Genomic DNA, 16,132 nt, shown 5'->3' with positions numbered 1-16,132 from the left:
ATTTTCAGGTGTCTGCTGCCCACATTACGATTTTCAGGTGTCTGCTGCCCTCATTACGATTTTCAGGTGTCTGCTGCCCTCATTACGATTTTCAGGTGTCTGCTGCCCACATTACGATTTTCAGGTGTCTGCTGCCCACATTACGATTTTCAGGTGTCTGCTGCCCACATTGCGATTTTCAGGTGTCTGCTGCCCACATTGCGATTTTCAGGTGTCTGCTGCCCACATTGCGATTTTCAGGTGTCTGCTGCCCACATTGCGATTTTCTGGTGTCTGCTGCCCACATTGCGATTTTCTGGTGACTGCTGCCCACATTGCGATTTTCTGGTGACTGCTGCCCACATTGCGATTTTCTGGTGACTGCTGCCCACATTGAGATTTTCTGGTGACTGCTGCCCACATTGAGATTTTCTGGTGACTGCTGCCCACATTAGGATTTTCTGGTGACTGCTGCCCACATTACGATATTCTGGTGACTGCTGCCCACATTAGGATTTTCTGGTGACTGATGCCCACATTGCAATTTTCTGGTGACTGCTGCCCACATTAGGATTTTCTGGTGACTGATGCCCACATTGCAATTTTCTGGTGACTGCTGCCCACATTAGGATTTTCTGGTGACTGCTGCCCACATTGCGATTTTCTGGCCCACATTACGATTTTCTGGTGAACACTGCCCACGTTACGATTGTCTGGTGAATGCTGTCCACGTTACGATTTTCTGGTGAACGCTGCCCACATTGTGATTTTCAGGTGTCTGCTGCCCACATTATGATTTTCTGTCTGCTGCCCACATTACGATTTTCTGGTCACTGCTGCCCACATTGCGATTTTCTGGTCACTGCTGCCCACATTGCGATTTTCTGGTGTCTGCTGCCCACATCATGATTTTCTGGTGTCTGCTGCCCACATTACGATTTTCAGGTGTCTGCTGCCCACATTACGATTTTCAGGTGTCTGCTGCCCTCATTACGATTTTCAGGTGTCTGCTGCCCTCATTACGATTTTCAGGTGTCTGCTGCCCACATTACGATTTTCAGGTGTCTGCTGCCCACATTACGATTTTCAGGTGTCTGCTGCCCACATTGCGATTTTCAGGTGTCTGCTGCCCACATTGCGATTTTCAGGTGTCTGCTGCCCACATTGCGATTTTCTGGTGACTGCTGCCCACATTGCGATTTTCTGGTGACTGCTGCCCACATTGCGATTTTCTGGTGACTGCTGCCCACATTGCGATTTTCTGGTGACTGCTGCCCACATTGCGATTTTCTGGTGACTGCTGCCCACATTAGGATTTTCTGGTGTCTGCTGCCCACATTACGACATTCTGGTGACTGACTGCTGCCCACATTAGGATTTTCTGGTGACTGCTGCCCACATTACGATATTCTGGTGACTGCTGCCCACATTAGGATTTTCTGGTGACTGATGCCCACATTGCAATTTTCTGGTGACTGCTGCCCACATTGCGATTTTCTGGCCCACATTACGATTTTCTGGTGAACACTGCCCACGTTACGATTGTCTGGTGAATGCTGTCCACGTTACGATTTTCTGGTGAACGCTGCCCACATTACGATTTTCTGGCCCACATTACGATTTTCTGGTGAACACTGCCCAAGTTACGATTGTCTGGTGAATGCTGTCCATGTTACAATTTTCTGGTGAACTCTGCCCACATTACGATTTTCTGTCCCACATTACGATATTCTGGTGAACGCTGCCCACATTACGATTTTCTGGTAAATGCTGCCCACGTTACAATTTTCTGGTGACTGCTGCTCACGTTACTATTTTCTGGTGACTGGTGCCCACATTACGATTTTCTGGTGAACTCTGCCCACATTATGATTTTCTAAAGGCCCACATTACGATTTTCTGGTGAACTCTGCCCACATTACGATTTTCTGGCCCACATTACGATTGTCTGGTAAAATGCTGCCCACTTTACAATTAATTTACAGTGAAACGCTGCCCCATTACGATTATTTGGCACCTATGGGGGGGACCCCATCCAAATATTCGCATGGGGGCCCAGTGATTTCTAGTTACGCCCCTGCCTGGTCTGTACTTACATAACCTACTACACCAGGTATGGGCAAACTTGGCCCTGCAGCTGTTAAGGAACTACAAATCCCACAATGCATTTGCCTTTATGAGTCATGACTGTGGCTGTCAGACTCCTGCAATGTATTGTGGGACTTGTAGTTCCTCAACACCTGGAGGCCCAAGTTTGCTCATGCCTGTACTCCACTCTCCCTTAGCCTGGAGCTCGGTGTCACCCCCTCTGCTGGTGACACTTGGTGCGGTCCATACTTACCTCACCCCCCTAGTGACGCCCAGGGCTGAATTTGTACTCTTTACCGCCCAAAGCCCACTGTCACCAGCCGCCCCCCATTCATACCAAATAAAGAGTCATCTAACATGAATTTACAAGATTTTTCATTTATTATAGAAAAAAATGTTAATGCAATTTTTTTTTTTACACTTCTAAATTCCGTAAAACAAGTCCAGAGAAATTAGGATGCTGAAAGCATGCATTCTGCATTTGCTTTTGTTTAAGATTCCTTTTTTTTGTTGTTCACAAAAATAACACCACTTTTTTTTGTTTTTTAATCTCTGTAAGCCACTAAAGCAGAGGGATAGCAGAGCATGCAACACTGTACGTCTTTGCATAGTCATTTTATTTTATTTTTTTTACCCAGCATGCCTTGTCGAATGCTACACATAGCCATAGATAAAAGTAGAAAGGGTTCGTCAGCAAAACAAAAACGAAAAAAAAAAAACCTTACAATTTTTTTTGACTGTTTTGGTTTCGTAAAAGGCAAAAATTTGTCCCAACAGTACAACTTTGGGTTTTACCTGTCTGAAAATACGTTAAAATAGTGTGAGTTTTTTTTAGGGTAATTATCTGCATCTGCTTTAAGGAATATTAGAGATTATTTAGAGGTCAGTGATATAACTGCTCAGTCGTTCTTTAAATTCCTTTATCATAAACTTTTTTTATTTTTTTTTTATTTGAAAATACACATAAACATCTTTTCAAACACAAACTACTTATGTGCTCTTGCTAAATTATGCCTATCCCCCGCACGCAACAAAGAAAGCTATTTTGTAAACAGTAGCAGCCATTGAGCAATAATTATACTGGGTATCTTGAAATGGCTCAAAACTATACCAAGGAGAATTTGATGTATGCATGGAAAGGTTATCAAGGCTTTATGCATGTCTGTTCCCTCCCAAGATAAATAGCCTACATTTGTAAAAATAATCAGGATTGTGGCCTTTCTCATTTACTGGATTGGATGTTAGGGATGTGGCTGTACTGTCTGCACTCTGTATAATACCGTATATAGTCAGCTATAAATCTAGAAATTTAGGTATGACTCACTAAATAAAAGTATAGGGCTCGACTTATACACGAGTCATGATCAACACTGAGTAATGTGTGTTGTATTAGTGACATTCCCATTTGCACCAATTTATCCAGCGGTAAGTGATAGTTCCTTGATAAAGGAAATGCCAAGAAAACACAGGTCTGAAAGTGCTGACCACAATAATTAACAAGGAAAGGGGGGATACTGGGCTGCAGGAAAGGGAGCAAATAATTGCTACACTTTGGGACCTGGATGAGTTATTGGCTCCAGTACTGTATGCAGTGGAGTCATTCACACCTCCTGGTCGCCAAGTGCAGCTGTTAATTCCTCCTAGTCCCCAAGTGCAGCCATTACCTTTGCTGGGTAGACTTATACTTGAGTCAATAAAAAAATCCAGCTTAAGAGGGTCAAATATTGGAGTTGACTTATACACGAGGTCAACCTATATCCGAGGATATACGGTATGTTGTCAACAGAATAGACTGCAAAACAAGCTGTTCTCAATATTTTAAGATAGGTAATAATTCATAGTAAAAAAAATGTCTGCTTTTCAGCATTGTGCATATTAAATTAAAAGTGGTGTCATATTTCCGGCATTCGATTTCTAAACCGCAAACCCCATCGATTAATCTTGTTAAGACTGAGGAATTCTGTTACATCCCTAAAAAAAAAGACTGCCTTGTCACAAAATGGCTGCCATGGTACAAAATGGCTTCCTTTTCCTGTGTATATGTGAAGTCCCCTATAATACAACCTTTTATTTTTTTACACCATACGGTAGACCACGGCAAGAAAGTTTGCAAAAAATTATTTTTTTGTACATGAAAATACCATTTTAGGGAGGTGAAATGTGAATGAAACGTACGCACCTGTAAAAATAACATTATATATTCACAAACTGCCGTAAACCGCCACGAATGACCATTTGCATGGAACGCTCAATGAAGACGTCTTTGATCGGCTTTAACAATGTACAGTTTTTAGTTTTTTTGTTTTTATGTTTCATTATTAAAAACACAGCTGCCGTTCCTGACAGGCCTTATAATATAGGTGTTTCTTTTTATGTAAACTAATCACCTTGTGCTAATTCATACAAATGTGCTTTAATTATTTCCATTTCAAATATCTCCTAGTTTTGGCAAAATATATATATTTATATTCTACTTCTATACACTATGTTATTTGGTCTGCTCACCAGAAAACGATCCTGCTTTACATTTGCCCAAAAGATGCTTTTATATGTGGTAAGTGCTCAGTTTAAAGATGGAGTTGGGGGTTGGTGTAAGCCATTGAGCTGTGTGAATTATAGGGACACAAGCAGGAGACAATGCAAGCTTGAATTGGATAAAAGGGTAGCATGGCCCCCACTTGCTGTGGAGCTGTGACGTCTAACGGGCAGCCCATGGGCCACAACTGGCCTGCCAGGCCTTATGTTGCTGCCTGCCAGCCGTTGGCTTAGCACCGTGTATGTCTTTTCCCCCCTCCAAGGTCCCAGTAGGCAGAGCGGCAGCGGAGTGACCTTAGGCCATGCTGAGCCAGCTAGACTGACATGGTGCGGAGTGATAAACACTCCAACCGCATCACCAAAGAACGATGCCAGATCATGTTTATTTTGCGGAAAACGCTGCTAGTTTATATGTGTATATTTTGGGGAGTGGTGACGCTGTCAGATTGTGTATTTAATCCCTCTATTGGTGGAGGAATTTGTTGGTGGAAATTATAGCTACATCATAAACTAGAGATCCATGAGTTGCCTATCAGTCATGAATAATGAACCTATCCAGCTTACTGTTCAAGTGCATATGGGCCCGCTCACACTTACTTTACAGGAAAAAAATGCAGCGTTTTTCTGGAACGCAGGAAAACGCAACATCAGACTGCGAACACATCCTATGTTATTATTAGAATGTGTTCATGCTGCCAATCGGAACGTGAATGCAAGGTGCATGGACTCTACCGCAACTGTATCGTAATCGCACCACAAATTGGACCAAATGGAAGCCTATGGGAACAAACAATATCTGTTCCCACTAAGCTGGTCGCCACATGGAGACCGCTCACCTATCCTGTGAATTCGGTCCTGCTGCCCCCGTTTGGTCCACTGCAGGGAATCAATGACCAGAAGATACATGGGGCGCTCCACTGGTTTGCACAATAGCAGTGGGAATCCAACTGCAATGAGGAAAATTCTCATTGGCTCATGGTGCAACAATCCGAATCCTCCCTGTTCACAGGTAGCATTCGCATTGATTTGTTGTATACTCCAACAGGGAGCCCAATGCTTCCTCTGGTCTCCAATCAGTCATGGATGCGATTGCCGCACAGTTTACGTATCCGCTGCGCTTGCATCACAATGTTAACCAGCCCTTAGCCTTTTTTTTAAAAATATTTACACCTCTTCTCCAGCTCTAAAACACAGTTGCAACATGCAACAAATTAAATGGATGGTAAAGCTGCATAGTAACTGGAGTGATGCTCCTGTCAATAACTCGTGTAGATGCGTGTATTCAGTTTTATCAGGTTTCTAAAACTCTAATTTGCTGGTCACTATCATGTGCTGAAGCAGGAAGTACTGTATTTTTCGGACTATAACATGCTCCTGACCATAAAGCGTACCTAGGTTTAGAGGGCAAAAACCAGGGGAAAAAAATATATACTAAACCTGGTGCATTCATGGTGAAGAGGCATCTTGTGGATTATGCCCCCTTATACCTCTTGTGTCTCCCTCTGTCCTCCTCTGCCCCCCTTGTGTCCTCCTCTAAGCCCCTTTGTGTCTCCGTGTCCTCCTCTAAGCCCCTTTGTGTCTCTGTGTCCTCCTCTATGCCCCTTGTGTCCTCCTCTAAGCCCCTTTGTGTCTCCCTGTGTCCTCCTCTATGCCCCTTGTGTCCTCCTCTAAGCCCCTTTGTGTCCCCTGTGGCCTCCTCTATGCCCCTTTGTGTCTCCCTGTGTCCTTCTCTATGCCCCTTGTGTCCTCCTCTAAGCCCCTTTGTGTCTCCCTGTGTCCTCCTCTATGCCCCTTGTGTCCTCCTCTGTCCCCCTTGTATCCTCCTGTGTTCCACGTGTCCGCCTCTGTCATCCTTGTGTCCTCCTCTAAGCCCCTTTGTGTCCCCTGTGGCCTTCTCTATGCCCCTTTGTGTCCCCCTGTTTTTTCTGCATGGGCACAGTACAGGGATTCCCAGACAATGCGGCGGGTTGGAGGTTGGTATTGACAGGCATTCACAATTCAGGAACTCCCTGAATTTGCACTGTAAGACGCAGTGACTCCCCCCCCCCCCCCCCCACACACACACTTTTCTGGGAGAAAAAGTAAGTCTTATAGCCCAAAAAATACAGTAATCACAGCCATACACGATGACACAGAACTCAAATGTCTAAAGTACATCGGGAGCCATTTTCATAGGCTCCTAACCTCATGATCACTGTGAGCCAAGCACAGTGATGAAAAGGCGGAAAAAGAAAAATAATCGCTTATGAAAAAAACTAACAAGCAAGTAACAAAACTTTGGCCCGTTTTGCAACAAATTAGCTAAACAAAAAAACCTCACTGACACAATTACTGATCACCATTTACCAACATTATTGTTATTGCTTCTAGGCTCGGGATTTGCCTCTATGTCCAATGCTTTTCAGGTGCTTGTTTTTTTGCATTGACCAGCAAAGATTGTGAATAAGATGCAATTTTTCTATCTTCAGGTTTAACGCAATTGTATGCAGCTTAAAATCAAGGCAATCAAACGCTCCTCCTGCGGATTTAGTTCGGTGCAATTCCAAGTTGCGTGTTAAATTTCAATGCAAGATAGAAAAAAAAAATGCATCTCACTGATCATCTCTACTGACATGACAAAGTTTTATGAAAAACAAAACACAAAGACGCATTCAATAAAATAATACAAAAAGAACCAAACATATGTAGAGCATAGCAATTAACATAGGTGCTATCAATTCGTAAACTTTGCCTCCATGCACTGCAATCCTCTTGATCCCCTCCGTTCTCCTGCAATTGAGTCGGCGATCCAGCCATGTTGCGGGCCACTGCACGCATGGTATTGGCCTCGACTCCCGATTTTGTGCAAGTGCAGTCACAGTCTTTGTTACTGTGCATGCTCAGAACTCTTCCGGCCATAAGAGCGAGATTGGGAAGTGTGCGCAGCTGGAGCTGTGCATGCGCAGTGGCCCGCGACTGGTAGAGTTGTAGAATTTACTGGCTCACACTGCTGGAGGGCGGAGGGGATCGTGTGGACAGTGATCGAGCAGATTGTCTACAGGGGGCTGGAGTAAGCCCAAAGAAAGTATAAGTCCTAATCTATTGTTTATCTCAGGTACGTTCTTAACATCCTTCTGTAACTGGCTGTTTGTTCTCTTACAGACCGTACCAGGCTGAAGATAAAATACCGAACATCTCCCTTGTTTTACTGCATGTGCTGTGAATTGACATTTACCTCACAAGTCTTTAACCACTTGTGTACCACTAAAGGACCAGAGACCGCTGGTACAATAAAATGTAGCTCAACGACTTCACGCTGCAGGAACCTGTCACTCTTGCCATTCGCACTGCTTTCCTGTCGCTGAAGCACACTCGCCCTGCCGTCACTATAACAGCAGAGCTCTGTGAGCCAGTCAGGAGCCGATATCATTGGCTCCTGAGTCTGTGACCCTTTGATTGGCTGACAGTGATCACTGGGTCAGGAGCCAATGAAATTGCCTCCTGACCGGTTCAGAGCTCTGCTGTTATAGTGACGGCAGGGCGAGTGGGCTGCAGCGGTGGGAGAACAGCGCAATTGGTGGTAGCGGCAGGTTAATTGAAAACTACGCCCTGGCAGGGATAACAGGTCCCAAATGGTGAAGGTTTCAATTAGCAAGTTCCAGAAGTGGTTCATTTACCTCACTATCCGGGAATTTTAGTTTTCCATGTGGCAGCACCCTTTGTAAACTGACATTTGACATTTTTACTAAAATAAGTTTTTTTGCTTTACTGCATGTGGTAATTCTTTGTGAAGTGAACCCGAGTTCTGTGCAGCTGTGTCGTTAACCTGCAGGTTAGTGATGCGTTCTGTTACTATGGAAGGAGGAGGAGGGCCCTTAATGCGGCGCATGGCAAAGCATTACATAGGGGGCGGGGTATTATCTACGTAATACAGCCAGAAGATCGGCATTTTATCTAGAAAACTTGCATGTTTTAGTGGGGAGTCAGTAATCGCAGCCTCCATGTGCCACTTATGACTTCATGTGCCACTCATGACTGGTTCTATGGAAAAAATATTCAGGAACATTTAGGTGTATGTTTGTAAACATTTTTGCCACTGTGTTGCAGTTGTGGCTTGTGGTAATGACTGATGGGCTGCCGCTGTGCATGTGCTGCAGTTGTGGCTTGTGGTAATCACTGATGTACTGCCACTGTGCATGTGCTGCAGTTGTGGCTTGTGGTAATCACTGATGGGCTGCCGCTGTGCATGTGCTGCAGTTGTGGCTTGTGGTAATCACTGAGGGACTGCCGCTGTGCATGTGTTGCAGTTGTGGCTTGTGGTAATGACTGATGGGCTGCCGCTGTGCATGTGCTGCAGTTGTGGCTTGTGGTAATGACTGATGGGCTGCCGCTGTGCTGCAGTTTTGGCTTGTGGTAATCACTGATGGACTGCCGCTGTGCTGCAGTAGTGGCTTGTGGTAATCACTGATGGACTGCCGCTGTGCATGTGCTGCAGTTGTGGCAATCACTGATGGGCTGCCGCTGTGCATGTGCTGCAGTTGAGGCTTGTGGTAATCAGTGATGGGCTGCCGCTGTGCATGTGCTGCAGTTGTGGCTTGTGGTGATCACTGATGGACTGTTGCTGTGCATGTGCTGCAGTTGTGGCTTGTGGTAATCGGTGATGGGCTGCCGCTGTGCATGTGCTGCAGTTGTGGCTTATGGTAATCACTGATGAACTGTTGCTGTGCATGTGCTGCAGTTGTGGCTTGTGGTGATCACTGATGGACTGCCGCTGTGCATGTGCTGCAGTTGTGGCTTGTGGTGATCACTGATGGACTGCCACTGTGCATGTGCTGCAGGTGTGGCTTGTGGTAATCACTGATGGGCTGCCGCTGTACATGTGCTGCAGTTGTGGCTTGTGGTAATCACTGAGGGACTGCCGCTGTGCATGTGCTGCAGTTGTGGCAATCACTGATGGACTGCCACTGTGCATGTGCTGCAGGTGTGGCTTGTGGTAATCACTGATGGGCTGCCGCTGTGCATGTGCTGCAGTTGTGGCTTGTGATAATCACTGATGGGCTGCCGCTGTGCATGTGCTGCAGTTGTGGCTTGTGGTAATCACTGATGGGCTGCCGCTGTGCATGTGCTGCAGTTGTGGCTTGTGGTAATCACTGATGGACTGCCGCTGTGCATGTGCTGCAGGTGTGGCTTGTGGTAATCACTGATGGACTGCCGCTGTGCATGTGCTGTAGTTGTGGCTTGTGGTAATCACTGATGTACTGCGGCTGTGCATGTGCTGCAGGTGTGGCTTGTGGTAATCACTGATGTACTGCAGTTGTGACTTGTGATAATCACTGATGGACTGCCGCTGTACATGTGCTGCAGTTGTGGCTTGTGGTAATCACTGATGGACTGTTGCTGTGCATGTGCTGCAGGTGTGGCTTGTGGTAATCACTGATGGACTGCCGCTGTGCATGTGCTGTAGTTGTGGCTTGTGGTGATCACTGATGGACTGTTGCTGTGCATGTGCTGCAGTTGTGGCTTGTGGTGATCACTGATGGACTGCTGCTGTGCATGTGCTGCAGTTGTGGCTTGTGGTAATCACTGATGGACTGCCGCTGTGCATGTGCTGCAGTTGTGGCTTGTGGTAATCACTGATGGACTGCCGCTGTGCATGTGCTGCAGTTGTGGCTTGTGGTAATCACTGATGGACTGCCGCTGTGCATGTGCTGCAGTTGTGGCTTGTGGTAATCACTGATGGACTGCCGCTAGGGGCCTGGAGGATGCTAGCCCCACCAAATCTTACTAAAAAAGCCAGGTGATTATCATCAGTGGGCAAAAACTATCTTGCCAAGGGCACCATTTCATCCTTTTCTGGGTGTAGCCTATTAAAGGGAAGGTCCAAGCAAAAAAAAAAAAATGAGATTCACTTACCTGGGGCTTCTACCAGCCCCATGCAGCCATCCTGTGCCCTCGTAGTCACTCACTGCTGCTCCAGTCCCCCGCTGGCAGCTTTCTGACCTCGGAGGTCAGGGCCAAATTGCGTACATTTTTACACATTCCCTCTAGTGCAGGAACATTAACACATACATTTTTACGCGTTAGTGGTGAAACGCGTACATTTTTGTTCCTGCACTAGCTGGAATGCGTAAAAATGTATGCAATGTGGCCCTGACCTCCGAGGTCAGAAAGCTGCCAGCGAGGAACTGGAGCAGCAGTGAGTGACTACGAGGGCACAGGATGGCTACATGGGGCTGGTAGAAGCCCCAGGTAAGTGAATCTAATTTTTTTTTTTTTTGCTTGAACCTTCCCTTTAAGTCACAAATCAAATTCCAAATGGTAGAAATCAGGTAGTGAAGAAATGGACTCTGAGTGTCTGTTTGAGGCTACATTCACAGTAGGACATTGCAGTGCTGCGTTCTAAAGTCTTATAACGCAGCTTACCGCAATGTAATGAGAAGTGTAGCAACGTTCACAGTGAGATGTTAGTGTTGCATTGTAACGTGTAGCGTTATGGTAGTGCACTGCTGCAGTGCGATACCTCTAAACGGGTACAGGAAAGCATACTTTTCATTGCCTGTATGCTTCACTGTACCTACTCTATGCAACTGTAATGCAGCTTTTTTTGTTGAGTTGTGACTTTAACGTTACATCCCAACATCCTACTGAGACTCTTGCCTTACAGTCAGTGCACTTTTCAAATTGAAATAAGCCAGAAACAGCTACTCAGAGCAATCACATGAGCAAGGGACTAAAAATGTATTCCCTAGGAGTGATAATTGTATATGTAACGTGCATATAAAAGAGAACAATAATGATAGGGAAAGGCCGGTGGAGGGAGGTATTAGCTTTAATTATACATGCAGATTTCTGTTTTGAAACAAAACTGTTGCAAACCTGCACTACAGAAATTGAGATTATGGTTAAAAAAAATGAAACAGGTAGTTACATTCAGTGACGACTGTATGTCAAATGGTCACTTACTCCAGAGTCACAGGTCACTGAAGTCAGAGTAAAAGCAAAGCGAGCTCACTGATTGGTGACATTCAAAGTCCAATAGGCAAGCTTTGGAGATGAAATGGGCAGGGCTAAAGAAAAATTGAAATCTGCATATCACTTCAATAGCCTATATCTCTGGCACTGCTGATCATTTTTACACGTAGTTTCCACGCCACATTTTTCACCATCTGCTTAGTTTATATCGCTCCTTTCTGACAGGTCGCCTAAATCTGTTGCATGCATTTCAGTAGCAACAAAGCAGCCACATATCTATAGGAAGCAGTCATTGGCCTGGTCACATGACCACAGTTCTCCCCCCATTGTTTCATGCTGGGAATGTGCCACAGATGTTTGGATGCCGCCAGTCACAACACCGGTCTCAGTAGAGGAGCTGCTGAGCTTTAGCTTATTAGGCTCCACCCACTGCTCTCTAGGCTCTCATCTCCCATCATGCTTTGCAATATACAGTAGTTGCTTTAATCCTGACAGCACCGTAGTAAAGTCAGCAGCCATTCATTTGTGGATATTTCGGGAACATTAATAAAATTATATAAGCCCCCCCCCCCCCCAAAAATAAAAAAAATAAATAATACACAACAATTTTACAACAGATGTACATTTCCTACTCTAAGTTTAGCTTCTGCCTGGCTTATTACAGGACCACGGTCATGAAAAAATGTAAAATTTAAAATACATACTGTACATACATACAGTGTAAAATGCACTATAAATTACTTTTTTTCCCCTGCGTTGCTGTCACTTAGCAGAGGCAATAAAAAGCTAACAGATCATACAGATTTTGGACTAATGCATCTCCTCATGGGGGATTCTCAGTATTTCCTTTATTCTTTACAAAAGCAATCCCTGTAAAAGGATCCATACAAAAGCTGGAAAGCTTCCCAACTCCTTTGTACACTATTTTAGCAGTTGGACTGAGAAACTGCTATTCAGTGTTTCAGTAAACAATAAAATACGCAAGAATCCCCGTGAGGAGACGCACTAGTCCAAAACCTGTCAGTTTCTGTAACTACTTTAAGTGACAGCGACATAGGAAAAGTAATTTAAAGTGTATTTTACCCTGTGAGAATTCTACATTTTATATGCATGTATTTTATATTACCGTGGTAGTTGTCATTTAAAGTGAAAAAGTGACCTATCTAAACGTCAGTTAAGGTGGCCATACACTGGCCCGATTCCCGGCCGTTTCGACAGCAGATTCGATCCTGGGATCGAATCTGCTGCCAATCGTTCGCGGTAAACGCCGCCGACGATCCGATTTTCTCCCGAAATCGGATCGGTCCGTCGATCGCGCCGTGCGGGAAATTACCCTCGATCGCCCGCGGGTAAAGTGCGCGTCGCTAGCGGCGGCCGATCCGATGAAAAATACATTACCTGATGCGGGCTCCCGGGCGTCTTCTCCGCATCTTCTCAGCGCTGCACCCGCTCCATCCCGGCGCTTCCTGGGTCACTGCAGTGACCCAGTAAGTTCAAATAGAGGGCGCTCTATTTGAACTTCCTGGTCACGGAGTGACACAGGAAGCGCCGAGATGGAGCAAGAACAGAGCGGTGCAGCGTGGAGAAGATGCCCGGGAGCCAGCATCAGGTAATGTATGCGCGGGGGGGGGGGGACAGGCGGCAGGAGCAGCTGAACAGATTGTGATCGGTTTCAGGCTGAAATCGATTCACAATCTGTTTGCAGTAAAGGCAGCCATACGATCCCTATCTGATCAGATTCGATCAGATAGGGATCTGTCAGCTGGTCGATCTGATGGCACATCGACCAGTGTATGGCTGCCTTTAGAGCCAGCAATCCATAATCCTTTGGGGTCTCTAGTGATCATGTTACTTCCAATGCAATTGATTGGTTGCCTACTGCTTAGTGTTGGTCAGGTGAACATCATGGCTGCTGAATGGTTGCTAGTCCTCACATGTGACTGATGTAAAGCAGCACTCTGTGATTTTCAGGAATTTGAGGTTTGGGAATCACTACTCGCGCTATTTCCACTGCCCTGGAAGATCAAAGCGAATCATAAAATTTTACTTTCATAATTTTGCAGTGTTTTTTTTGTTTGTTTTTTACACTTTGTAATTACAAAATACACAGCAGCAACAAAAGACATTCTCTTTTTTTTTTGCTTTGAGAAGTAGTAAACATGCAATCTCTGACTCAGTAAACATACAATATTGTCATATTTCGTTCTGAGTGCTTCTGCACAAATAACATCAGACTGAGTGCACAATGCAAGCTGACTTGTCATTACCGACCAGATTACCGTAATCTCTGATTTAGACTGGAGGCCCCCAACCAGTGGCCCTGGCTTACAAATGGTTTCTAGCACCTGCCTAGGTCAGTCTGCTGGTCCCTATAGCAGCAACACTTCAAGGTGACATTCAGCATTGTCTAATATACATCAAATCACAAAGATGCTTAACATTATAATTAACAAAATGTTAGGTGTTTGAGAAGGATAGATCACTCAATAGCTTTATTTTTTTTTAAAGTGGTACAGTATTATACTCAAATGTTATCTTTGATCTAAAGCATTAAACACAGCATAAAATTAACAGCTAAAACCATCTATTTTTCAAGGTACTGGAAGGGTTCAAACTCAATTTAGCTGCTAATTGATAAGTTTGCCTTTTCCCACCGGTATTATCTGATCGTTTTTGAAGTGTAATGAGCTGTGTAAATAAGGTAGAAATGTATCTGCTGTATCCAGAAGGGGAAAACAGATAACTTTCTCTCCTTTATTTGCTCACTAATTACTTAATTAGGAGTCAATCTGATAATTTGTCCTGCTCAGTAATGATATCAGTTAGCTTCAGTGAGATGTAAATATGAAATGACATCAGAGCAGTCTTATAGCTATTCATATTTATGTTTTACTGTGTTTAATGCATTAGGGCAAAACATTCATTTTGAGTGCAATCCCACTTTTATCTCTTTAGTGGTGAGGTTTTTGCACTAAGTTCTCAGCTCCATCCACGTGTCACAGCTGTTAATTTTTGGGTCTTAGGTACGATACATAAAACTCTGCCTTGTGAAGGACCATATTAGCTAATAATCTCAGTACAGGAGCTGCCTGACATTGCCTAAAGATCTGGCATGCAGGCTCTTTAGCAACAACAACACTCCATCAAGCCCTGAGTGCATGGTTCTCCTCCTCACTCTGCCTGCTGGAACTCCCAACGTTGTAGGCTCTGGGCAGTCCCTCCACACCGTTCCATAGAAACTGTCGCTGAAGGGATCAAGTCCTTATCCCTGTGGATGACTGTATTCATACAAGTGTACCAGGCTTTACTCTATGGAGAGTGCAGCAGGAGGAGTGGGACTCAAAGACACAAGGGGTGGAGCCTCAAACTCTGGAAAGTAACATCCCTGCTAGAGTCCCGAAAATATAAACAGCCACTGTTTGATTCACCCAACCAGAGTCCACAAAAATATGTTATGAATGGTTTTAAACTCTTCAATGGAATATATCAAGATGATTCTTATGGGGTACCTACAGGGACACTTAAAGGGCCACTATTGCAAAAATCGTAAAATTGAAAGTCCATGTAAACATAAACAAATAAGAAGTACATTTCTTCCAGAGTAAAATGAGCAATAAATTACTTTTTTCATATGTTGCTGTCACTTACAGTAGATAGTAGAAACCTGACAGAACTGACAGGTTTTGGACTAGCCCATCTCCTCATGGGGTATTCTCAGGGTTTTCTTTATTTTCAAAAGCACTTAGTGAATGTCAGTTGCTCTGTCCAACTGCCAAAGAAGTGTGCAGCGAACAGAGAGGCTGGTCAGCATCTTTGCATAAAACCTTTTCTGGAAGTGTCTTTATAAAAAATAAAGGCCATGCTGAGGATCCCCCATGAAGAGATGGACTAGCCCAAAACCTGTCGGTACTGTCAGATTTCTACTACCTACTGTAAGTGACAGCAGCATAGGAGAAAAGTAATTTATGGTTCATTTTACTCTGGAAGAAATGTGATTCTTATTTGTATGTGTTTAAATGTATTTTACATTTTACAATTTTTCATGATAGTGGTTCCTTAAGATAGCCATCCACTGGTGATATTTCATGGATTTTTCCAGCAGATTTGACCACTGACAGCTGCCTAGCACTTTGTGGCGGCAGGACAATGCTAGCAAGGAAAGCCATTCAAGCGGATCTTCAACAGTTTCTCCTACAATCCACCATTAGGGAATAGTCAAGCATTTCTTGCTATCAAACAGTGGATGGCATGGCCACCTTTATTACTAAGGTGTAGCTGCAATGACATACAAAAATCTTTCAAACATCTCATGTCAGCAGCACAAGAATTTCAACTTTTCAATATGACGCTACCATCTGTTACTCCTCCTTTTGCTTTGCACACATCTGTAATGAAAGCGTCCCTGTGATCTCGCCGCCGGGAAACTTGGGCGCAGGATACAGCCGGTGTGTGGCTTATGCTGCTGCTGCACAAGTTCCCAGTGGCGTTAAATACTATTCCCCCTCCAGGTCCACGTGTATGGTGGCGAATTGATGTAATTCGGCTTCCAGCTATTGCTGGCGGCCAAATTACAATGTTT

At 44.6% G+C, this 16,132-nt stretch overlaps 1 protein-coding gene across 1 annotated transcript in view; it reads left to right on the top strand.

Annotated features, from left to right (window-relative positions):
* LOC137525849 (uncharacterized) overlaps positions 1–7,771 on the top strand; it is a 70,922-nt gene extending 63,151 nt beyond the window's left edge. Inside the window, exon 7 of the transcript XR_011023033.1 lies at positions 7,744–7,771. The gene's annotated coding sequence lies outside the window, so the exon portion shown is untranslated. The remainder of the gene's footprint in view (positions 1–7,743) is intronic.
* Positions 7,772–16,132: the final 8,361 nt, after the last annotated feature.

This window comes from Hyperolius riggenbachi, chromosome 7 (genome assembly GCF_040937935.1).
Source record: "Hyperolius riggenbachi isolate aHypRig1 chromosome 7, aHypRig1.pri, whole genome shotgun sequence".
Taxonomy (NCBI): Eukaryota; Metazoa; Chordata; class Amphibia; order Anura; family Hyperoliidae; genus Hyperolius; species Hyperolius riggenbachi.
The sequence above is the reverse complement of the archived record's forward strand: the minus strand, read 5'-3'. Positions and strand labels throughout refer to the sequence as shown.